General features: G+C 41.0%; 1 pseudogene; it reads left to right on the forward strand.

Annotated features, from left to right (window-relative positions):
- The window catches only part of LOC132888273 (uncharacterized), a 41,182-nt pseudogene extending 16,851 nt beyond the window's left edge, over positions 1–24,331 (forward strand).
- The last annotated feature ends 676 nt before the right edge of the window (positions 24,332–25,007 follow it).

Genomic DNA, 25,007 nt, shown 5'->3' on the forward strand with positions numbered 1-25,007 from the left:
GCTGACTATGGGTGAGAGACGGGGTATACCCTGGACAAGTCGCCAGGTCATCACAGGGCTGGCACAGAGACAAACAACCATTCACACTCACACCTACGGTTAATTTAGAGCCACCAATTAACATAACCTGCATGTCTTTGGACTATGGGGGAAACCAGAGCACCCGGAGAAAACCCACACAGACACAGGGAGAACATGCAAACTCCATACAGAAAGGCCCTCGCCGGCCGCTGGGCTCAAACCCAAGACCTTCTTGCTGTGAGGCGACAGTGCTAACCACTACACCACCGTGCTGCCCTAATAAGAGTACTATTTACAAATGTTATCATCAAACTTAACAGAACTAGGTGTACAACCACCTCTCAAAATAATGCAACTTTAAGTTGCGTTTAAAAATGGATAGTGATAGAGATTCATTGAATCTCATAAAACAATTGAAATGATCTGTACAACCCCGATTCCAAAAAAGTTGGGACAAAGTACAAATTGTAAATAAAAACGGAATGCAATGATGTGGAAGTTTCGAAATTCCATTTTTTATTCAGAATAGAACATAGATGACATATCAAATGTTTAAATTGAGAAAATGTATCATTTAAAGAGAAAAATTAGGTGATTTTTAAATTTCATGACAACAACACATCTCAAAAAAGTTGGGACAAGGCCATGTTTACCACTGTGAAACATCCCCTTTTCTCTTTACAACAGTCTGTAAACATCTGGGGACTGAGGAGACAAGTTGCTCAAGTTTAGGGATAGGAATGTTAACCCATTCTTGTCTAATGTAGGATTCTAGTTGCTCAACTGTCTTAGGTCTTTTTTGTCGTATCTTCTGTTTTATGTAGGGTGACCAGACGTCCCGGTTTTACCGGGACAGTCCCGATTTGGGGTTGTGTGTCCCGAGTCCCGACAAAAGTCTGTCGGGACACGGATATGTCCCAGTTTTCGCCACTCGTGACGTTTGCGACTGAGCAGCGTGGGAATCATTAGCGGAGAAATGTTTGCATTTACTATTTTGATGAATTGACAGGAATCACAAACTTTCCTGGTTACTGCCCCCTGGCCCTGTGGCATGGGTGTTTATTTAGCCACATTATTCCAGACAACAGAACGTGTTGCCATGCAACAATAAAATAAACATTAACTGGTGCGAATGTTCTTTGTCTAGCAGTTAGCAGCAGTAATGCCGCAGCAATTATGCCGAAAAGAAAATGTACCTTTTCCAAAGATTTACAGGGCACCTACCCCTTCCTCCGAGAGGTGCAGAACAATGCGCACGAAGCCTACTGCACACACTAAGTGTTCCTTCTCTGTAGCCCATGGTGGTAACACCGATATACAGGATCACATTAAAACGGCTAAACACAAGTGGTGGGTTGAGGCAGGGCTAATGCATTTTGTTTAGGGTGGGTGGATTGACAGTCGCCTTAGCTTTGTTCCTGTGCTTTGTTCTTGTACTGAGTTGGGTAGCCTATGTTGCAAATGATGTGCGCTCCTGTGGGGGCTTTCCTCGGGCTGTCGCCCCTCTCCTCCTTTATTGCTGTTTTGTTTGAGTGTATATTCTCAAATCACTTGTCTCTTTTTTGTTTCTGTTTAACATACCATTATTGCATTCCGTTTTTATTTACAATTTGTACTTTGTCCCAACTTTTTTGGAATCGAGGTTGTAATTTGAAAGACAGTGGAGTGGTGGTGTAGTGGTTAGCACTGTTGCCTCACAGCAAGAAGGTTCTGGGTTTGAGCCCCGGGGCTGGTGGGGGCCTTTCTGTGTGGAGTTTGCATGTTCTCCCCGTGTCTGCAGGTTAGGCTAATTGGTGGCTCTAAATTGACCGTAGGTGTGAATGGTCAAGAGGAGAAAATCTCTATAATAATCTGGTAGAAGGCAACAGAAAACCACTACTGTAATGTTCCCAGAGACTTTGATGGTTGAACCCGTCAGAGTGGCCACATCACTGTAGTGACGTCAAAATGGATGGATGGAATTTGAAAGACATTTATCATAAACATCATATTTCTCATCTTGGAAACCTGATAGGATTTTATTATTTTTCAGAAGGTTAATAACCAGTTTAGCTCACAGTAATCTCACACTGGGCCCTCAGACTTCACATAGGTTTTTACACCGGATGCCCTTCCTAACACAACCCTCCCCAATCTATCTGGGCTTGGGACTGGCAATAATTATGCACAGTCTTGTATAACCCTGTGGCTGGGTATTTTACCTAATCTGCATGTTTTTGGACTATGGGAGGAAACCAGAGCACCTGGAGGAAACCTGTGCAGACACGGGGAGAAGATGCAAACTCCACACAGAAAGGCCCCCATCAGCCACTTGGCTCAAACCAAGAACTTTCTTGCTGTGAGGTGACAGTGCTAACCGCTACACCACCGTGCCATCCCAATAAAACTTTTTTGCAAAAAAAAAGTGAATAAAACATAGTAATCCATTTTGGTATTACTAAACTATTCATCTTTGCTCTGATTGTAGAATATTTCCCTGACATCTAGACTCAAGGACTTAACCCCAATCCTCATCTCATTATCTCTAGCTGATTTATCCTGTTCTACAGGGTCGCAGGCAAGCTGGAGCCTATCCCAGCTGACTACGGGTGAGAGGCGGGGTACACCCTGGACAAGTCGCCAGGTCATCACAGGGCTGACACATAGACACAGACAACCATTCACACTCACATTCACACCTACGGTCAATTTAGAGTCACCAGTTAACCTAACCTGCATGTCTTTGGACTGTGGGGGAAACTGGAGCACCCGGAGGAACCCACGTGGACACGGGGAGAACATGCAAACTCCGCACAGAAAGGCCCTCGCCAGCCATGGGGCTCGAACCCGGACCTTCTTGCTGTGAGGCGACAGTGCTAACCACTACACCACCTTGCCGCCCCACCCCAATCCTTAAAAATCAAATCAACTTTGATAGTGTTTTGACTTTACTTTTTTTTTTCCCCGTTTCCCGTTGAGAGTATGTCGTGCACGTTCTGGCTGCCGCTTCTCACCGGAGTTTTTTTTGTTTTATTTTATTTCTTTTTCTATTTTTTTCTGTGTGTTTGTGTAGTTTGATGTTTGTTTGATGTTTGTTTGAGTGTTTTTTCCACCGGTTGTGGTGTAGCTCCGGACCTAGTTTTGGGCGTTGGTTCCCTCCAGGCCTTGGTTCGCCGTGGGTGATGCCTGTGCTCCCAGCTGTGGACTGCAGAGAGCTCGTTGCTCATTTTACATCATGGTTGTCCAGCGCTCTGCGCTTTAACGCTTGGCGTGATGTTCCGAGCGATGTTGCTTGGTGGTGTCGTAGCGGCTGTGCAGGCGGTTTGGGACACACCAGCGCTCTGCGTGGCGGAGCTTCTGTGCTCGCTTTGTGGATCCATGGCATGGTGTTTGAGCGATGTTGTTGACGGCGTCGCAGCGGCGGTGCTGGAGATGTGGGACTTGTTTTCGTGCGCCTTTTGGTGGGACTGTGGCTGCTACACCACGGGAATTACATCCTGATCCCTACTTGGTGGACTTTTTACTTTTATTTATTTATTTATTTATTTATTATATATATTTTTTCTTTGTTTATTATTGTAAAGCGTCCTTGGGTTTCTTGAAAGGCGCTATATAAATTTAACATTATTATTATTATTATTATTATTATTATTATTTACCTGTGTAAGCAGTAATCTGGCTAACATGCTGTGCAGCATTCTCAACTCCTAAATTCATCCTGACTCTGCAGTACTAAAAAAAAAATTGGCTTTTTATCAAATAAAAAATATTTGCATGTTTCACTGATTTCACAATAGCTTTTGATTAAATTTGGCACTTAGGATTATTGTACAAACTAGATGAAAGTGGTGTAGAAACTATGACCTGATCAAATCAATGTTACAGGGAACAAATGCAGCATAAAAATTGGCAATAAATGAAGGGGTGTGAAGTGAGACAGGGCTGCTGCTTCAACTCAACACTATTTAATATTTATATTAATGAGTTGGCCAAGCTTCTGGAGGAATCCACAGCTCCTGGTTTTACTTCTGATCAACTTCCTGCTGTACACAGATGAACTGGTTTCATCACTCAGGGAATAAGGAAAAAAAATCATAGAACACTACAATACACTAAAGTGGTCAATATGGCTTATACAGACCATTTTATTCAGGTTGAGCCCGAAATAAAGACATCAATCAGAATCACGGTGCCCAAAAGTAATGTGAGTTCCAGAAGTTTTGCTGTCATGGCCTTCAGGAGGACACTTGAAAGATGGCTTGTGATGAGAGCTCTGTCTGGCTTTCTGTTATATGCCAGCACTCACTAATCTGCTCCCTGTCATTCAGATTCAGTCTGTATTTACAAACTCAGATATTAGATGCATACCTGAATGCTCTCTCACTGACAAACCTTTGCTTGGTTAACATTTTGGATGTGCTGTTAGAGGAGCTACAGGAAGCTAAGTTACTATTACCAACCTGAAACTGATTATATTCCAAAAGCACAATTTTCTAAACCATTTTATTCTATCCACATTCACTGGATATGAGCAGTCGTATGCTCTGATTGGCTACTCTACTACTAGGATATCAGCTCATATACGGTACCATGAGTAGAGAAAAACAAAATGGCAGAGCGTGTTGCTGAACCAACCGAGGATTAAATAAAAACTCTACTAGAAAACAAAACCTCAAAGAATATAAAAAGTAACAAAATATGGAATGAAAGTATTTGATGGTAAGAACGTATCTTTTTTTATTTTTCAAGAATTATTATTATAGCATTTTTCACAAATTGCTACTGTCATTTCACCAGTTTGTTTACATTCTTCATCTTTAAGCATTAAAATTACATATGTATGCAATTTGTCACTGTCAGTAACAGCACTGAAAACCTGAGTTTGGAGCAGCCTCCAAACATGGCCGCTCCGGACGACACTTCCCAAGCACCACAGCACCCCTCATCACCAGAATTCTAACCTCAACATCTGTCTCTAATTCACCAGCAATCACTTTCCCTATATAAGCTCAGCTCTCACACTCTCTTTTTGTGAAGTATTGTTCTGTGTCCCTGTGCCTGACTTTCCCAAGCCGTTTGACTATCTGCCTGACTTCCCGTTATTGAACTCTGTTTACATTTATTTCTGACTTCATCCTCTCACCTGATCTCTGATATTCTGTTCGCCGATTGACTGACCCTTGCCTGTCCCTGACTACATCTCCAGTTTCCCGATTTGGCTTTGTTTACAGTTTGCAATGCACCCACTCTCCCCTGCGTTTTCATTTGTAAGTGCCTGCACCCTGACAGTTACGTGTCCACTAAGCGCAAATGATTTTGTCAGATGTTTTGTATGAAGTATTTATTTATTAAATTTGCAAAAAATAAAATGAAAATGCTCTGTTTCTCAAAATCCAGTGAATGTAGATAGAATAATACAATTATTCCACTCAATCTCATCGCACATGCCTGTCACCTCATGTATGACTCGATTTTGTGGAATAATTGCTAAATATTCTTCTAATACCATAGCCATTTGCAATTAGTTGCATTTTTAAATTAAATACCAACAGATTGGATCATACATTTTATCCATTTGTAGTTATTTTAATGTGAAAAATTAGGGAAACAATTTTCCCTAAAGATTGCAGGTGTTCCAAAGTAAAGCAGATGTTCCTAATAAAGTGGCCAGTGAGAGAGGTGGCTCAGACTAAAGCAGCCATTTTGTAATGAAATAATTGCTTCAGTCATAAACTATTCAGCAGGTCACAATCACAACATTATACCATTTTTAACTGCAGATGTTAAATGTTTGAACTATTCACAGAGGTCACAGTTCCACTCTGTCCCTAGTGATGCAGATTGAAGTGTACATGTCTCAGTTTGACAGAACAAAAAAGGGGTCTCACTTGAAGAAATGACGTGCTGACAAATAGAGGGGTCTCACTTAAAGAAAGTATGTGCTGACACATCCCACAACACACACTACAAAGATGCAGTGGTTCCTCCCACGAGCAGGACTCTCTCTCTCTCTCTCTCTCTTGCTCTTTCCATGAGCTTTTCTCTCCTTCCCTCTGTGGGAGGGTGGTATGGAGGATGAAGTGTCCCTTTGTGAGTGTAGTCCATTAAAAATAATAATAAAAAACAAAACAAAACAAAAAACGCCCAGCCTTTGAGTCGAATGTGTATCAGTATCAGCATACAAAATAAATGGAGGTGTTTTGGCTCTGTCAAACTCATAACTAAATATTGAGAGCATGACAAACAATATGTGAATCATACAGTTCTAAACAATATGTCCTTACAGAACAATTGCATATTGCCTATATATATATATATATATATATATATATATATATATATATATATATATATATATATAATTTTTTTTTTTTTTTTTTCTTGGCACATTTTAAGAATAATGCTGCAATGAAACATCTGATGCTGTGCTAGCGCACATCTTCAGCGACATTCCAGAGGTCATTGGCTGTTTTGGGTCTTTTGAACATCAGACACTCTCTCTGGAGACCCAGCTGAGGATGATCAAGCCTCAACCTGTGCCCCAGCAGCATTCTCCCACAGACCCACTCTTTTAATCCAGAGCCACCTAGAGTCGTTCTCTGATGCCTCCATGTTGTTGTAACTTGCTCTCCTCCTTCTCTCACCTGTGATGCTGAGTGCAGTGTAAGCCCTGCAGAGAGACAGTCATGAGACACCAATGATTCTGACCTCTTCTGCTCCTCAGACTCGCCTGATCCATCCTGATGCCCTACATCTGGCTGGAGTCTCATCTCATCGCTCCTGTGGAGGACAGCCCCATATGGACAGTCGAAAGTCGCACTTAGAAGATGGCTCTGGGCTTACAGTAATACAGTTATGTCTGAGGACTACAGTTGACTTGCTAACTTTAGGACTGCAGTTGTCATGAACAGTTTTGCACTCAAGTTCCCATCAGCAAACAGTTTATAACTTCAACAAAACAGACTTCATATTAAAATTATAATTATTTTCCTGGTTTCACAGTTATACTTTGTGACTATATAGGACACCATTATAGAAGCTAGTTATTTATAATCACACTATCTGTTATCACCCAAATGAGGATGGGTTCCCTTTTGAGTCTGGTTCCTCTCAAGGTTTCTTCCTTGTGTTGTCTGAGGGAGTTTTTCCTTGCCACCGTCGCCACAGGCTTGCTTACTGGGGATAAATTAGGGATAAAATTAGCTCATGTTTAAAGTCTTTAATTTTCTGTGAAGCTGCTTTGCAATGTCTGTTGTTAAAAGTGCTATAAAAATAAACTTGACTTGACTTGACAGTCCTGCAAAGCCTCTACACCCACTCTCCACAGGTAAGCACCTTGCCTTCCAGCCTTGTCTGTGGCAGTCAGTGATGAGGTCCTCATATTTTCCTTTCTTTCTCTCATAGGACTCATCCATGTGGTCCTCCCATGGCACAGTAAGCTCCAGCATGTTGATGTTCTTTGTGGTATCTGAGAGCCGGTATAGCAGCTTGGGGCAGTGCTTGTACACCTTGTAGGATGTTCTGCTTGGTCCTGGTGCTCAACTGGACCTTGCTTTCTTCACTAACCCCTGCACTTCTTTCAGTCATGGTTCCCTCAGGTCGAAATCTTCTGCTGGCTGTGATGGTCTTATCACTGCATCGCATTGCCCTAGATCTTGGTCTCTGATGGGATTGCTGAAAGTGTCATGGAGGTGCTGGTCGACTTCCTCCTTCAAACAACTGAGGTGTCCAGTACTTCTTTGTCCTAGGAGTTGCCTGGTGAACCCAAATGGGCTGTTAATGAAAGCAGTCCACATCTTAGCCCACTCTCTTCATCGCCTCATATGTTGTTCAGCTCTGCACAGGGTAAGGAGCCCCTTTCTCAGCATGCATTGATGTTCGTCCAGCAGTGCATCCTCTTCCTTGTTAGCCTCCTTGTGCTGCTTCTTCAGGGATTTGCTCTTTCCTGATATTGTGGATTTTTACTGCTCTTGGTTCTTAGTGTTTGGTTTCTCACTTCTCCTTGCCTCTTCAACACCAAACCTTTCAGCAGCCATGCTCACTATAATGATTTTCATAGTTCATAACCTCCTCTCTACATCCCCTCTGGCTGTCCCTTGCAGTACCTCGTCAAACTTTTGCCACTCTGTTGTTTTTCAAGCTTGAGGCCTCCTGATCTTTCTCCTCTCAGATTACATGATGAAAGAGACTGATTGACCACTACCCCTTTTCCACCAAATCAGTTCCAGGGCTGGTTCGGGGCCAGTGCTGGTGCTGGTTCACAACTCGTTCAACTTGCGAGCCAGCTGAGAACCAGTTTGCTTTTCCATAGCTCGCGGTGCTAAGGGGAACCACATCATTATGTCACTGTATATGCCAATTACGTCACTGTATACATCAGTTACGTCACTGTATACGTCAGTTACGTCGCTACGTTTGCATAAACCTTGGCACGAATATCGAAGCAAAAACAACACGGAAGAAGCAGCAGCAACAACAACAATAATAATGGATGACTTCGCGTTTGTACAGCTGTTGCTTCTCGTCGCTTAAAAATGGCGATCTTTCGCAGTCTTGTTATTGTTGTTGGTCTTAACAACTCTGCCACCCCCCCCCCCCCCCCCCCCCCCCCCCCCGCTGACATAAGCGGTTCTTTCCTCTGGCCCAGCAGAGAGTTGGTGCTAGCCTGGAACCGGTTTTTCTGGCCCCAGAGCCAGTTCTTTGTCAGTGGAAACAGAAAACCCGGTTCCAAACTAAGCATTGGCCCCGAACCAGCCCTGGAACTGCTTTGGTGGAAAAGGGGCACACTTGGAGGCTCTGGGCTCTATGGTGTGCTTCCTGGCCTGGCTCCTCCTCTATCTCACCAGATGTTTGAAGTATACATTGTGATGCTTGCAATCTCTCCTTGCATTTCATCCTAGATTGATGGATCTTCAGGCCTCTCTCAGTTTTACAGATATTGCCACACAAACATTCAATACTCTTTGTTACTGTCCCCTGCTGCTTATGCATTTGCTCAGTTAAGATTTAAGATTCATTTCCATTCAAGATTTAATTGTGCATTAAAGAATTACCATTTGCTCTTTGGCCTTCTAACAGCTTAATCAAACAAAGTCAAGGGCAATAGAATGAGTTGAATATGATATTCTGTATATACATAGATACAGTATGTATTTCATTTACTTTAAAATCCAAACTAAACAAGTTGTTGCTAGGCAAAACAAACCTCACCCAGCAGCACTTATTTTATACCTATATGTTGAGAATGGTAATATTTCTCAATCATCAGCTGTCAGGTTATAGTCCTATGAAAATCCATTACCTTGATTTTAACATTTCAAAGTCATTCAAGGTCAAAGGTCATGGTGGCAACTGAAAGCCCATATGGAACTTCTTACTGTATATGTTGATAATGGTAAACATCTAGCTATCATGAACCATTTTAAAGTTATAGCCCTTTGAAAACCCATGACCTTGAGTTTGACCTTTCAAGGTCACTCAAGGTAAAGATCATGGTGCCAAATGAAAGGCCATGTGGGAGTTTCTATATGCTCATGATAGTAAGCATCTGTCTATCAGCAACTGTTTTTGAGTTATAATGGGAAATGTTATTTTGATCAATGACCTTGACCCCCCCTGACACTTAACCCCAACCGCTATGGAGAATGTCCAAGCTACCCCATCATGCAGCCTATGGTTGGAAGCAGAATTGAAAGATGCACATTTTACTTTTGGGTTGAAGTCAATATGATGAATTTGAAGAAAGTTATCGCAAAAAAAAAAGATTTTGACCTTTCCAGTGACCTTGACCTTGACCCAATTACCCCCAAAATTTAATCAGGTAATCTACGGACCATTGCCCACCTACCCTGAAAATGTGAAGTCAATTGCTGCAACCATCTAGATGCTAGATTGTTAACAGACAGACACACAAACAAACAAACAAACAAATGAAAAGTTGTGCAGAGCACGATACTTGCGAAAATCACAAAGAAACAGAAGTTATGGCCGATTAGGGGTTTTTACAAGATTTGACCTTGGTGACCTTGACCTTTGACCTTGACCCACCAAAAACTAATGATGTCTTTGTGTGACCCTAGTGAATTGTCCTGTGCATTTTGGTGAAGACTGGTCAAGAAATGATGATGCTAGAGCACCAACAAATAAACAAACAAATGGACAAATCAACGTACTTGCAAAAATCTCCGATTTTCTCAAGTAACAAACTGCACTGATTACAATCCCTCACCCTGCTGACTTCATTGCAGGCAAGGTAAATATGAATACTGATAACAATGTTCATGATAACATTATCTTCCTCATTTTTCTCCCCTAAATTTAGTCAGCTTTCAATTCCAGCACACCAGACAGCTCTCGCCAGTGATAAGACTTCTACCAACTGGGGAGGGTGTCGGCTAACATGTGCTCAAATTTTTACAACTGCTGCTCATGTTGTGTCACAGAAAAGCGGATCACATTTGCAGGAAAGTGCTATCTGTCTTCTTCCTCATACGGGACTCCACGACTGGCTAGTGTCACTGTGATTGACAGGAGAGAGACAGTATGCCATCCCTCTCACCTACAGTACATGGTAAATTTTGCTCCCTTGGCTCCCAGGCATTGATGATTGTGGCATCATAGGGATTCAGACTTGCAACAATGCTTTTCTATCATGCCACTTGAAGACATCCATGTTGCTTTTAGCTCAGTCTTCTTCTGTAACTTCAGGGTCACATGATCATGTGACATCATCTGCTAAATGAGGTTCACCAGAAAATTGAAACAAGGTGACATTTCCGAAAGATGCTCTGCAGTGTCTGCTGAAAGGTTTTGACAGCAACAGTCATCACTTAGAGACAGTATGTATCCTCTGGGTGATAAGTAATGTTCATTTCATATTTCTGCTCATAAATATGTTTTTAAGATATGTACAGCATTGTGATCCAACTGTAATGTCAGAGTTACATAATGTTACAGATTAATTTAACAGTTTCAACATTTTTTTTTTGTTGTAGTAAACCTAGTATGCCAATGCCTCTGACATACTTGAACCACACTCAAGTACACTGTACAAAGCCACTCATGATGTTTGAAGGCATGCCAGTTCAGGAAGCATCATAATGCAACACACAGTATGATCAACAAAATTCCCTCAGATGCCATGATATCAAAATTGACAAATGTGGCTTTATAACAAGATGAGATTATGAACACTGCACTTAAGTGTTGAAATAAAATGCAATAACAACTTTTCTTTTTGTAAACAATGATTTAATCGTATTCACAAAAAATCATTTGATCAAATATTCTTATCCATAACCGCTTATCCTGTGCAGGGTCGTGGGCAAGCTGGAGCCTATCCCAGCTGACTATGGGCGAGAGGCAGGGTACACCCTGGACAAGTCACCAGGTCATCGCAGGGCTGACACATATAGACAAGCAACCATTCACACCTACGGTCAATTTAGAACCACCAATTAGCCTAACCTACATATGTTTGGACTGTGGGGGAAACTGGAGCACCTGGAGGAAACCCACACAGGCAAAATGCAAACTCCACATAGAAAGGCCCCAGTCGGCCACTAGGCTCAAACCCAAAACCTTCTTGCTGTGAGGTGACAGTGCTAACCACTACACCACCGTGCTGCCCTCAACTATTATTAGTTTTTCTTAATTGCTAAAATAACACCACTGAATGGGGTCTGACGATAAAGAATTTTAATCATAAACTATAAAATAAGGTAAGGATCATGTTTATTAATCCCTGAGGGGAAATTTAAAACATTGCTTTATCATAATATTCAAATTTATTTATTTATTTGCTTAACTCCATGTCTTATCTCTATTTTAAGGCATCAGGGAGTTTAGACATGCAGTTAGGTTAACATGGGGTGGTCTTGGGCTGAAGTGCCCTTGAGCAAGGCATCTAACCCCCAACTGCTCCCCAGGTGCTGTAGCATAGCTGCCCACTGCTCTGGGTATGTGTGTGTGCTCATTGCTCACTTGTGTGTGTTCACTGCTTCAGATGGGTTTCATGCAGAGGAGGAATTTTACTGTGCTTGAGTGTGCATGTGACAAATAAAGGCTTCTTCTTAACATACTTTTATATATAGAGTACTGTGCAAAAACCTTAGACACGTGTAAAGAAATGCTGTCGACCAAAAATGGCTTAAAAAATAATGAAATGAAAAGTTTCAACATAAAAAAAGGAAACAGCAGTAAGCCATAATAAATGAAACAAAGCCAATATTTGGTGTGACGACCCTTTGCTTAAAAAAAAAAAGTCATCTCAGGTACAGTGAGTGCAGTTTTATAAGGAAATGAGCTGTAGGTTTTACTGAGCATCTTACAGAACCAGCCACAGTTCTTCTGGACACTTTGACCGTCACACTCACTTCTTCATTTTGCACCAAAACCCATATTATATTTTCTTTTTCATCTGAAAAGTGCTCTCTTATGTAATATGCTCTTCAGATACATTTTTTCCCCTGTAACATTTAATTTTATGCTGGAAAATGAATGTTTGGACTCTAAAATGTTTTTGTACTGACTCAATAATGTAGAAGTCATCAAATATAAATCTATAACAAAGTTTGCATGAAAAAAAACAATAGGGTGCCTAAGATTTTTGCACAGTACTGTATATATCACCAAAATGACATGAAAATATTATTTACTTTCTAATCATACCTCATGTTGTGTAAGGTATGAAGCCCATTTAACAAATGCAGTGATAACAACTGCCTAAGAATAAAAATCTCCAAAATGTTGCTACTGTAGATAAGTGTGATTTCCTCACATAGTGAATATCACACTTTGTTTTGTTGGATATCTGTGTGCATGTCTGAGTGAAACAGACAAAAGCCTAAGGTTGTACTTAAAAAATGGCTACCAAACTATCCTCAGTGCTCCTATGCTATCATATATTCTTCAGAATCAAAATAATGACAGAGGACAAAGTTTAAAATGGTTAAACACACTAATAATAGACGAATAAGAAAGTTAACTAGCAGAACATATCTCACTGAATTAAGTGACAATAATATTTCAGTACTGATATAAGAGCAAAAAGTTAACAGTTTAAAAACTGCGAGTGACTTTTTCCTCAGGAGATAAGAGTAGACAGGTGATTATAAAGGTGATAATCAGAATGATTATACAGCATCAATTGTTAAACCTGTAGTATTTAACACATCCTTTAGTGCAGGGGTTCTCAACCTTTTCTACTTTGAGGCCCACCTATTCATACTTGTAACGAGTCAGGGCACATTAAAAAAGATCCCCAATTATTTTGGCTCATCTATTCTATTAGAATCTAATAATCTATTGCAAAGTGTATTAATGGGATGTAACATCGCTCCCTGTTGCAGTTGGGAGTCCAGGAATTAAATTAATGCAATAAAAACAAACTGTTTTTAATTGTAGGTATTGTATTTAAAACCTTATGAATGTGCCAGAAGTCAACATAAAACCATGCATGCAGGGCATTCTCAGTCAAAAGGGACTAATGATCCAAAAGTGGAGTCTGGTACAATAACACAAGAACTTATTGCCATGTTTGTGTTCAGCAAACAAGCAAGTTATTAAAACCAAGAAGTACACTCAAAAGAAGTGGATATAGAAACCACTCAATGGGATTAGATCCTTACATGCTAACAAAGAAGGATTTCCTATGAGTTGGAAAATTATCCATCCGTTGAGTTCCCCGAGATCTCAAACTACCTGGTGCGGCAGACATCGTTCTACACAGACAAACAGATGAAAACCTGGAAGAGCATGGAGGTGAACAATTTTTTATATGTGGCTGGGGTAAAGATCTGGGGATCAGGACACTACAAGATAGACAATGGTAGATGGATCCAAGTGCAGGGAGAGTGTTTATTAGCAGATGTGATATTTACAAAAGCAAAACACAGACGAAAGGAAAGCAGAATCATAAAGCAGAGCATTTAAATCACGTTATAAACATGGCTAGAGACAAACATGACAGTGATAATGATAATTCTTTGCAAAGCCTCCGTGTAAACAGTGTCTGTATCTGCATATGCTGATTGTGCTCGAATCAGTATCAGGTGTTTCCCATAACAACTGGGTCCCAAGAGCGTGCACAATGTGCTCTGTGAGTGTGTGTAGCCACTCAAGCTGCGCCAGACTCAAGTGTGCGAAGGCATGACAGTCAAGTGTTCCTCTGTTGTGTGACCACAACTTTTAGCTCACATGTATATCGCCATGCATCACCGCTAAAATGGCTCATTTTCATTGATAACCCATCACAAAGCATCTCAAGCTGTAGTGTGACCATAGATTAATGAGGCGGATGTAATGTCAGATGCAACCCAGCTACCCTACTACAAGTAAAAATTAGCTTCAACTTGAAAAAAAAAATCATGGCCCACTAGATGGTGCTTTGTGGCCCATTAATGGGCTGCGGCCCAGTGGCTGAGAAACACTGCTTTAGTGGAACAATGTCAAAACTTGGCCAGCCCCATCTGATCCTTTGCACACTATGCTAACCACTGCACACAAGTAAGATTACATCCCATACAGTTAGTTAAGCAAAACAACCAGTACTAAACCCTTCAGATTGGGAAGGTTTACACATTTGAATGTGTGTGAGGGCTCTGAGTTGTTGTCACTGAGTTGTTATATGATGCAGAACAACTTGCTCTAGATGTCAAATCAGCACTGGACCGCAATATTCAGTGTATAAATAACCTGTTTCAGCACAGTAGTTGATGAAATGAATATGGACCTCTTGGAAGCCTGCTATGTTTCTGACAGATTTAAACCTTATTACACAAGTGGGAGATCATCAATAGTCTTTCTGTTCCATTGCTTACTGATGAGCTGCAAAGAGTATTAATGTGAAAATGAGTCTGGCTATCGTGGCGAGAGGAAGAAAAGATGAGTAAATTATGATGTCTTTATTTCCTGTGAAATGGACCGTATAGCAGGCCTGTCTCTGGCCATCAGCATCGGCACAAGGTTGGGGGTTGTGCTAAATAAGGGTCAAAGGTACACTGCTGGCCAAGACAGTTGTTTATATTTCCAAATTAAAAGTGGCGGCTTGGCACATTCTGATTTGCCTGGGGTCACTCCGGCTCCATCTGCTGAATGAACGAGCAGCACCATTTCCTCACAGCAACAGAAGGAAAAAAATTCCGATTTACAGTTCTTCAGAATATGATTCTCTGCCTCTGCACAGAAGAGGGATATGTTTAGCTTCGGACTGACCTCTGCATGTTTCGGCAGAAGTGGCTGGAATATTTGGGATGTGAATCCAAACAGGGCTTCACTTCTACACTTCACATGTGTGAGAAGAAAGTTCCTCATTGTGCATGCTACAAACTCTGGCTCCTGGCAGCAGCCTCATTAAACATTCATAAAGCTAAATCTGTTTTGCTTTTCTTTTCCTAAACACCAGCCTGGCTTCAAAGAGATGTGAGAGGGAGACCTTTTCTATATTTATTAGGCCTTGAACCAAATCCCCTGCCTGTGTGAGCTGTGGAGATACGTCTGCTGAAGGGAAAGGAAGACACCTCAGATGGACCCAAGTTTTTATATGCATGCCTCATGTATGTGTGTACACATTTAAAACAAAAAAAAACCCAAAAAACCAGACTATTACGACATTCCTAATAATGTGAAGCTTTTCCCTAAATGCCTTTTTAAGAAAACCAGAATTCTGCAGAGACACAGAAAAATAACTGAGCTGAAAAAAACTGATGGACTGATATATTCTCCAGGAACCTTTTCTTTGTATTTCAGCAATCAATTTATCTAACCTTCAAAACCTGTCACTCCCCACTCAGGAGTCATCCAAGGCCACTTTTCGAAAAAAAAAAAGTGATTTAATTCCATTTCCCCCTTTTCAAACAGTTCAGGTTATTATTATTATTATTTATTTTTTTAAATAATACAACACAATTCTGTTCTCTCTTGCCATTTGTTTTTAACTACTGACATTTACTTCTCATATCTCTGTAGCAAAAGGCTGTTGTATAATCAAGAGATAAGACGAGGAAATCATAATGTGTTTCCCACTGAGAGAAACTAACCTGTGTGTATAAGAGCTCTAAATGACTTTTGCACTATATACAGTACCAGTCAAAAGTTTGGACATCCCTGTAGGTTTTTTTCTGTATTTTGACTATTTTCTACATTGTAGAACAATTCTAAAGAGATCAAAACTATTAAATAACAAATGGAACAGATATGGAATTATGTGGTAAACAAAAAAGTGTTAAAAAATAAATTTGTTTGATATGGCTCATTTACATCATTTGATTACATTCTACTTCCACTTGAGGCCAACTTATTGACCTACGAGTAACCATGAAACATTTTATGTTCTAACAATAAAAGTAATAAATAGTATATTGTTATAGCAAGAAAGGCTTCTTGTTATAATGTAATGTGTTTGTACATCATCCATCCATCCATTATCTGTAACTGCTTATCCTGTGCAGGGTTACAGGCAAGCCGGAGCCTATCCTAGCTGACTATGGGCGAGAGGCGGGGTACATCCTGGACAAGTCGCCAGGTCATCGCAGGGCTGACACATAGAGACAAACAACCATTCACACTCACATTCACACCTACGGTCAATTTAGAGCCATCAATTAGCCTAACCTGCATGTCTTTGGATTGTGGGGGAAACCGGAGCACCCAGAGGAAACCCACGCAGACACGGGGAGAACATGCAAACTCCACACAGAAAGGCCCCATCAGCCACTGGACTCAAACCCAGAACTTTCTTGCTGTGAGGCGACAGCGCTAACCACTACACCATCGTGCCACCCACTGTATATACAGTATCAGTCAAAAGTTCAGACATCCCTACTCATTCATTGGCTCTTCTGTATTGTGATGACTTACTACATTATAAAACAATACAGAAGACATCAAAACTATGAAATAACATATGGAACATATGGTAAATGGAATTATGTCGTAAACAAAAAAATGTATCCAGCGTTTACCTCGATGACGCTTTGTACACTATTGGCATTATTTTAACCAGCTTCATGAGATAGTCACCTGGAATGCTTTTCAATTAACAGGTGCCTCATCAAAAGTTAATTCGTGCAATTTCTTGCCTTTTTAATGTGTTTGAGATCAAACAGTAAATAATAAATAATAAAATACAGTAAATATCCCTATTCCACAACTGTAGTAATCCATATTATGTCAAGAACCGCTGAAATAAGTAAAGAGAAACATCCATCATTACTTTAAGACATGAAGCGTCTTTTAATGAATAAAAACAAAGAAAAAACATTGAATTAGAAGGTGTGTACAGACTTTTGACTGGTAGTGTATATAATGTATGTGTATTGACCCCTGGTTGCAGTGATAACTGAATCATTTGTAGATATGATGTGTATGAATGCTGACTCCTTCTCATCACACTATTCCTGCGCGTGCAAAGCACAGCAGTATACAGAGGAAAACACTTAGTCTTCACTTAGTCAGCTCAGATTATAGCACTGGAGCAGTGCAGGCAATCACAAAAAGCTTGGATTTGCACAAAAGCTTTTAACATACAGTATGGCCATAATAAAATCTATGAAACGAGTGATGTGTTCCAAATGATCTGCTATGTACTGTATCGACATATACAAATAAATAGTTTCTCGTATTATTTGAGTGGAAATTCCTAATTATCGTGTGAAATATTTATTCAGCACAATCATATTTGATTGATTTTGGCTCAAGATGACAAGAAGAAAAGGAAGGAAAAGACAGGAAAGCTAGGCAGTAAACAGGATTGGAAATTGCAGTCAAAAGAGCACATTATATAAGGAACAGTAAAAGAGCAGCAGCTATATATGGTTTAGGTCCACTTGTCATTAAAGAGAGGGTCACTGTGACTCAATAGTTCTTCTGGCTGATCACCTTTATCTGATGATGAAACATTTCTATCCTGATGGGAATGGTTTCTTCCTGCAAGACTTCACTCTCATCCACAGGGCATAAGGGCTCACTGTTCAATTGAATTGTTTGATGAGGGTGAAAATGGTGTAAATTATATGCTATGACCTTCACAGTCAATCCAGTTGAACATGCATTTGAAATTTTGGTGCAATGGGACAGACAGATCTTTCTATCACCATCAACAAAACATCATCTGAGGGACGATCTTCTGGAAGAATAGTGTTCATCCCTTGTATAAGGCTTTATGCTATCGGGCATGATTTTTACCTCACCCGCGGCAGAGTAAGCAGGGCAAAGTATTGTAACCGGTGCAGTTTGTTTGTTGTTTTTTGTTTTGTTTGTTTGTTTGTGTGTCTGTCTGTTAACAATCTAGCATCTAGACAGTTGCACCGATTTACTTCAAATTTTCAGGGTAGGTTAGCAATGGGCCGTAGATTACCTGATTAAATTTTGGGGGTAATCGGGTCAAGGTGAAGGTCAAGGCCATTGGAAAGGTCAACCTTTCAGTCAAAATAGCATATTTTCCATTATAACTAAAAAACGGTTGCCGATAGACAAGTGTTGACTATTATGAGCATATAGGAACTCCCATATGACCTTTCATTTGGCACCATGATATTTGACCTTGAGTGACCTTGAAAGGTCAAACTCAACATCACGAATTTTCAGAGGGCTGTAACTTGAAAACGGTTGATGGTAGACAGATATTTACCATTATTGACTCATAGGAAGTGCCATATGGGTTTTCATTTGGCACATGACCTTGAATGACTTTGAAATGTCAAACTCAAGGTCATGGATTTTCATAGGACTGTAACCTGACAGCTGATGATTGAGAAATATTACCATTATCAACATATAGGTATAAAATAAGTGCTGCCAGGTGAGGTTTATTTTGCCTGACAACACTTGTTCCTTTTAGTTTTATCCATTTCATCCATTTGTATTGTATAATATTGTCTAGTTCTTGGGGCAGGATGGTGGTGTAAGTGGTTAGCACTGTCGCCTCACAGCAAGAAGGTCCTGGGTTCGAGCTTTTCTGGGGCCTTTCTGTGTGGAGTTTGCATGTTCTCCCCGTGTCTGCGTGGGTTTCCTCCAGGTGCTCTGGTTTCCCCCACAGTCCAAAGGCATGCAGGTTAGGTTAATTGGTGGCTCTAAATTGACCGTAGGTGTAAATGTGAGTGGGAATGGTTGCTTGTCTCTGTATCAGCCCTGCAATAACCTGGTGACTTGTCCAGGATGTACCCCGCCTCTTGCCCATAGTCAGCTGGGATAGGCTCCAGCTTGCCTGCGACCCTGTAGAACAGGATAAGCGGCTATGGATGGATGGATGGATGTCTAGTTCTGTTGCTATATTGTCTTTGTCTTTTATTGTCTCTTGTCTGCTGCTGTAACACTGGATTTTCACAACTGGGATTAATAAAGGGTTTCCTTATTCTATCTTATAGCCTTCCATTGACATAATTATTAATGCAGCGAATTAATGCAATCCCTACACCTAACTACACCTAAACCTAACCCTAATCTTAACCTCAGTAACTGAAAGGAAGCCTTTTCTTTTATTGTTGTTGTTTAAGCATGCACACACACACGGACACACACATACGGACACATGGACACACGCACTTTCCCCCGGCATTATAAAAAGATGAAGCTGCATAGTCAGGCAGATCTGGCACTGGCTTCCTTTTCTCAGCTCAAGGCTTCTCACTCATATCAGTGTGTGCAGATGGCTTCTGAATACCAAACACACACTACAAAGAGATGTCAACACTTCAAGCAAGATTTTGCTTTAAATCCGAAACAGCAAGAAGAAGAAAAAAAAGATGAGACTCCGTTCCATTCCGTTCCTCTGCCTGTATATGTTATGGGATACATAGAGGAAAGGAAGGCAGATAAAGACAGAAAAAATAAAGAGAATTCCCTGGGTGTATACAGATGTTCCATGTAAACGTAGGGTTAGGGTTAGCTAACCTGGCATGAGTCAGAGATACTGCAGTGATAGTACAAGTGTGAAATGTAGCTTCTATTTCCTAGTAATAGAATCACCTACAGCCCGTCAGGTCAGTTCGAAGAAACTGTCTCTGACAGTAGTCTGACATTTCACTGTAATCAATCATGAACCTGCTGTGGTGTAACTCCAAAACTTTGAAGTGTAGGGTTGTCTCTCTAAAGTCTTGCCAGTGATGAAATTCCACTTGAACGTGATCCACAGTGAAAGTATGAAGTGCATCAATGTGCAGCCCATGAGGACTGAATTCTACAGTAGGTGGAAGGCTGTACAAACCCTGCATGATTCATTACTCTAATGACTCACAAGTCCTACCTAAGTTATTTTGCAGCAGTTATAAAATTCAACTTCTGGTGAGGTGAATGACATAAGGTCATTCCACTTACTGGATGTCTCAGGCTGAGGTGTCAAAGCAGTGTTCTTAACAATATAATATCTTCGATTCAGTTTTATTTGTAGAGTGCTTTTAACAGTTTTAACAGCTTTAAAAACCTGCCCGTGATGACATGAGAAAGAAATGCTGAAAGGAACCAGACTCAAAAGGGAACTCATCCTCTGTATCTCAACAGCTTGTGGGATAATAAAGCATTACTTTTTCACAGTTGTATATGTTAAATATTTGTTCAAAGGTCACAGTTGTTATTATTAGAGCATATGTTTTTAAGTAAGTTTTCAAGTCTACAGTATCTAGGTGAAATTATCCCCCTGAAGAGTGAGCGAGTCTTGGGCATACACTGTTTTTGGTAAGTGCAATCTTTGGGGTATCTTTACAGGATTATCGACAGAAATCTTCAGGGTATCTTTTTCACTTACTCATTCACTCACGTTCAGTGACTGCTTTTTCCTGGTCAGAGTCACAGTAAATCCAATGTCTTATTGAGCTTTCAAAATACTGATCAAATGCATGTTGCAAAGTGTTTCGTTATATCGATGTTACATGATTTATATGGCCAAATACAAAGTCATTCAATGCGTTCATTTGATGCTTCAGCTGCCTTCTGAAATGGTCTAGCTCAGTTGTAAGCAGATGCTGGGCTACAGTAATGTCTGTGACTGTGATTTCAGGGAATGATCTTCTCATGAATAAGAGAGAAATATCACAGCCATTAGAACATCATTATTGCACTGATGCATGGGAAGAGGAGCCATTATAATACACAGTTGTACACAGAGAAATATTTAAACAATATTGTATGAACAAATGTGTGGTTATACTGAATACTGGTACGGTTGTGATCTGATGTAGGGATGAAGCCTCAGGCTGAGTGTTGTAGCAGTTCCATCAACAAGACATTAATATTGAGTAACTGACATTTTAGACAAAATATGGCTAAATGTTCAGGTTATTTTTGTACCGCTAGCGGAAAATATCCTTTAGAAGCCACACTCACTTTATAGCACACTGACTGGCAGGCTAGCTAGCTAGCTCACATTGATTTGGACATTTCTGCCATTTTCATCTACATATGATGACCTCTCATATTTTAAGTCAAAAGTTATATTCCTGAAAAGTATGATTTGCCATGTCCACTGATGATGTGGCTATATCTACTGTCATGACAATTTTGCAATAGGAAGTGGAATTTTGTGTATGGAACACAGATGAGCGGAAGGATACACACAGTGACACATCATGGTGTGGTTACACTAAATATAAGCAATCTTGGAACAACATTTAACCAATCACATTCGTGGACCGGAACTACTAACTGTTGTATAATATAGAATGTAGGTCCTGGTAGTATAATTTCAACATGGCTTAGACCAGAGGTATTCAACTAAAATTCAATTTGTAAAGGTCCAGTTAAATAAAAGTTATTGCATGCAAACATAAATAAGCAACTAAATTAATAATTGACTCTATGCTCAAAAACTTACCTTTTAAAGGTGAACCATTACTGATTAGTTCTGGCTATAAATAAGATTTATTTATTTATTTATTTATTTATTCATTCATTATTTTTTTTTTTTATATAGTGGTGCTTCATGTTGCCCATTTTGACCAGCATGACTGATGGCTAGAGTTTTGACATTGATGTAGGGAGAATGTACAAACCCCATTTCCAGAAAAGTTCGAATTTGATGCCTGCAACACTCAAAAAAAAGTTGGGACAGTTGCATTATTACCATTGTGTTACATCACCATTTCTTTTCATAACACTTTTTAATCACATGGGATCTGAGGATACAAATTGTTGCAGTTTTGCATTTGGAATTTTTGTCCATTCTTACTTGAGACAAGACTTCAACTGCTCAACAGTCTGTGGTCACTGTTGTCTCACTCTCCTCTTCATGATGCATTATACATTCTCAATAGGAGGCAGATCTGGACTGGCAGCAGGCCAGTCAACCCCACACACTCTGTGCCTATGAAGCCATGCTGTTGTAGCCCATGCAGAATGAGGTCTGGTATTGACCTGCTGAAATAAGCATGGATTTCCCAGGAAGAGATATCACCTTGATGGCAATATATGTCTCTCTAAAATCCCAATATGCACCTCAGAGTCAATGGTCCCTTCACACATATGTGACTCACCCTTGCCGTGGCTACTGATGCACCTCCATATTGTCAAAGATGCTGACTTTTGCACCGTTCTCTGATAACAAAATGGTCATGTTCACCTTTGGCACAGAGAACTTGATGTCTACTTTTCGAAAAACAAGCTGAAACATGGACTCATTTGACCACAGCACACATTTCCACTGTCTTTTGGTCCATCTGAGATGAGTTCAGGCCCAGAGAAATCAGTGGTGTTTCTGCATAAAATTGATGTCCTCCATCACTGCAGAAGACTTTGCGGTCTTCTTTGAAGAAAATATTGTGGCCATTCGTAACTTCTTCACCATCTCTTCCCCTCCCCACTGTCCCTTCCTCTCTCCTCTCTGCTTTTTCTCCTCTTTCCTCATCTAATGTCACTCAGCTCCTGCTCTCTCATCATCTTACCAACTATGACCTTGACCCTCCAGAGTGTCATTCCTAATATCCTCCCAATTATCACTTCCCTTGTCAACTCCTCCTTGTCGTCCTGATACTTTCCCTCCAGTTTTAAATGGGCCCACATCACCCCACTGCTGGAAAAAAAAACACCCTAGACCCCTCTGCCATCCAGAATTACTGCCCAGTTTCTCTTCCCCCTTCCTATGCTTGAACATGCTATTGCTAACCAACTCTCCTCATTTCTCTCACCAGTCTGGCTTCTGAGCCACACACTCAACTGAGACTGCACTTCTCTCTGTCAGTGAGGCACTTCATGCAGCATGTGCCACCTCCCTCTCCTCTGTCCTGATTCTCTTAGACCTTTCTGCTGCATTTGACACTACTGATCACCCCATCCTCCTGTCATCCCTATCAGCACTGGGGATCTGCAGGACAGCCCTGGAGTGGTTCAAGTCCCACCTCTCCGGTTGCTCCTTCCAGGTTACCTAGGCTGGTACAGTATTGGCACCATGCCCACTTACTACTGGTGTCCCCCAAAGTTCAGTCCTTGGTCCACTTCTCTTCTCTGTCTACACCATAGTCTCTTGGCCTGATTATCTCTGCTCAAGGTCTATCCTACCACTGCTATGTTAATGACACTCAATTGGTTCTCTCTTTTCTTCCTTCTGTCATACAGGTCTCTGCTTGCATCTCTGCCTGCCTGCGTGACATCCAGAGCTGGATGGACAGCCATCACCTGAAACTCAACAAAAGCAAAATGGAGGTGATCTACATTCCCACTCCATTCTGTCCACCTCTGGACTTCATCTCCCTGGGGGACATCTCTATGTCAGCTTCACTCAGCATGAAGAACCCAGAGGTGGTGTTCGACACCAGACTCTCCTCTTCGGTGAACATCACTGCAGTGACCCAGATGTGCAGATTCCTCCTAACAGCATTGAGAGGGTCCACCCCTTCCTCACCACCTACTCTACTCAGCTCCTGGTCCAAGTGCTGATCCTCTCCTGCTTGGACTACTGCAAATCTCTCCCTGCTGGCCTCCCAGCATCTGCCACCAGACCCCTGCAGCTCATCCAGAATGCTGCAGCCCACCTGGTCTACAACCTCCCTCATTTGTCCCACACTACCTCTCTGCTTGCTGCCCTTCACTGGCTGCCTGTCACAGCTTGCATCAAATTTATGACATTGGTGCTAGCTTACCAGACAGTCAAGGGTTAGGTCCAGCATACCCTGAGAGACTGATCCAACTGTACATGCCAGCCTGATCCCTATGCTCCACTGCTACTGGTCATCTGGCCCCTTCTCCTCTCTGCTCCTGTCCAGCCTGCTAAAGAGTGCTGTCTGTCATGGCTCCCCATTGGTGGAATGACCTTCCCAGTGAGTTCAGAACTGCTGACTCCCTGACCAACTTCAAGCGCAGAGTCTTCAGGCTGCACCTCTCCCATGCTTCCCTTTCCACTGTGTAATCACATTGCTGTCTTAGCTGTCTTGACCAGCCCAGGCTGTGTACTGTCTAGCCTAGTCATGATGACTGTGTTAGCTATTGTTTTTTTTTTATTTTTCTCTATTTAGTTGTACTTTGTCAGCTTATTTGTATGGATGGCTTGTTTTCCTTGGCTGTTTGCTGATGGTTGTTATTTCAACAGAATATTACACTAGGTGTTATTCTGTCATTTGTTCATTTGACACTAGGACTTTCTTGTCTAGAAATTCAGCACTTCTTGTACCTGACTTTTGTACTTGTATGTTGCCCTGGATAAGAGCGTCTGTTAAATGCCTGTAACGTAATGTGTAACCCACTAGGTGCTACAAGGTTCAGAATATATGGACCAGGACTAGATTTGTAGTGGGAGGGTTGAAAAAAAAGAGAATGAGGACAGACACAATAGGTAATTGGAGCCACGAGGTACGTTTAAGATAAATTTACTGTACCAAAATATAAAAAAAAGAATATAAAATACAATTCAGTGCAATAATCACTGGGTACTCAATATTCCACAGTACTCACAATCTTTCAACAAAAATAAACTAACAGTGTCCATATGGAGTGTAATGTTCCGTTAATGTCCTTGTTGATATCTGTCAGCGCGCTCAAGTCAAAAGTGTTTATGTCAAGTCAGGGGGATATCAAAAAGTCAGGTG

Source organism: Neoarius graeffei, chromosome 6 (genome assembly GCF_027579695.1).
Source record: "Neoarius graeffei isolate fNeoGra1 chromosome 6, fNeoGra1.pri, whole genome shotgun sequence".
NCBI lineage: Eukaryota > Metazoa > Chordata > Actinopteri > Siluriformes > Ariidae > Neoarius > Neoarius graeffei.